Genomic DNA, 1,513 nt, shown 5'->3' on the forward strand with positions numbered 1-1,513 from the left:
GTATACAATCTCGGAGGCCACACAAAAGGAGAGGGATTTCGCGGGCGCGACACCAGATGGCGCAGCGTGTCCAGAGGGAAGCGTGATAGAGGGGCCCAGCTGCAGTACGCAGCGCATACATGACGCATTTCAGCAATGTGGTCTGCCGCTACGCTGCTTGAATACCAATCTCATGAACATCGACAGTCATCCTGAGATAGGTTCTGCCGGAACTTTTTTGAAAGAGCCTGTTGGATGCCAGCTTTCTCTTTCGGAGACATCGCCGTCGCGCTTTAAGCTATGTGTTTCTACTCAGTTTATATGACCGACTTGAAACAGCATTAGAAGTGATGCAAATGTCTTTTTAAATCGCACGCACTATTGGTGCGTCTGAAATAACTTATCTTTTGTTTTTCTTATTTCAGAACCTCGGAACCTTCCAAGACCCACCATGTGTTCCCCGTGTCTTTCACCCCAACTGATCTTCACGAAAGAAGACTAACGTCACATTTCATCGAATCACTTTTATTGTTTAACTGCGTTGTCTCATATTTCGCGAATGTCACGGGATACCACGAACGTGCCTGAGAATGTGTCCTACCTTTCTTAACTTACCTCGTCATTAAAGAAAGACGACATAGTGAGCGCAAGTTTGTTTTAAAGAGAGATGCACGTAGGAAAGTTGCATGAGGCCATGAGTAATTTGTCATGCACCCTGCATGCAAACTATGCCTCAACATTGATTAATTGGAAATACAATGGTATATTAAGAATGCCAAAAATATTTTGTGGTGGCCGGTTTCAAATGGCCACCAATTCATGGTATAAGCTAAAACCAGTGATAATTAAAGCTTGGTTAACTTGCTGCTCAAATTCAGACTGTGGAACCATAATTGTCGTTCGTGTTGCATTCTATCTAAAAAAAAATTTTTTTGTCAATGCTTCCTGTAGGTTCTCGCACGGCATTTTTTTTTACATAGAGTTAGATCGAACGTGCCTTCATATTTTTTATAGTTTACCCATATGCCCTGCCCTGCCATCGTAGAAACATGACGTATGCTGAGTTAACACCTTAGGGCCATATCACCTACACGCCTAATAGTACTAAAAAAACAGCACATCGTTCATTGCATCTTTAGGAGAAGTGAAGCGTTTATACAAGCCCAACCTCACGCCGTAAAGCGGTCATGCTCTTTGCGCCTGGTTTTCTACGCAAATATCCCACAAAAAACTTTGCTGGATGCAAAATTAATTTTTCCCATTCCCAACTTTCTGTACAGTGGTGGCGTGGACTGTTTTTGTATAAAGGTGTCCGTAAACTGTTACGAACGTTGCGCTTTCTGCTGAAATGTTTAATAAAGTTGTCTGTTTCTTACCAACGGGCGTCATGGAATGAGCCTTTCGTCAAGTGAGGTTTCTTTCATTGAAGAATCCGGATTATTGACATCTGTCGACTCTTCAAAGTCAAAAGGTGCTCCTCGATCATTGTTTATATTCTAGGTCTCAACCACAATAGCGACACCTCGTTTGAGAG

At 42.6% G+C, this 1,513-nt stretch overlaps 1 protein-coding gene across 5 annotated transcripts in view; it reads left to right on the plus strand.

Annotated features, from left to right (window-relative positions):
- LOC135903910 (myosin light chain kinase, smooth muscle-like) overlaps positions 1–1,358 on the plus strand; it is a 165,682-nt gene extending 164,324 nt beyond the window's left edge. For all 5 annotated transcript variants that reach the window (XR_011512681.1, XM_070535246.1, XM_070535249.1 and 2 more), the window contains one exon: positions 405–1,358. The gene's annotated coding sequence lies outside the window, so the exon portion shown is untranslated. The remainder of the gene's footprint in view (positions 1–404) is intronic.
- The last annotated feature ends 155 nt before the right edge of the window (positions 1,359–1,513 follow it).

This window comes from Dermacentor albipictus, chromosome 3 (assembly GCF_038994185.2).
Source record: "Dermacentor albipictus isolate Rhodes 1998 colony chromosome 3, USDA_Dalb.pri_finalv2, whole genome shotgun sequence".
Taxonomy (NCBI): Eukaryota; Metazoa; Arthropoda; class Arachnida; order Ixodida; family Ixodidae; genus Dermacentor; species Dermacentor albipictus.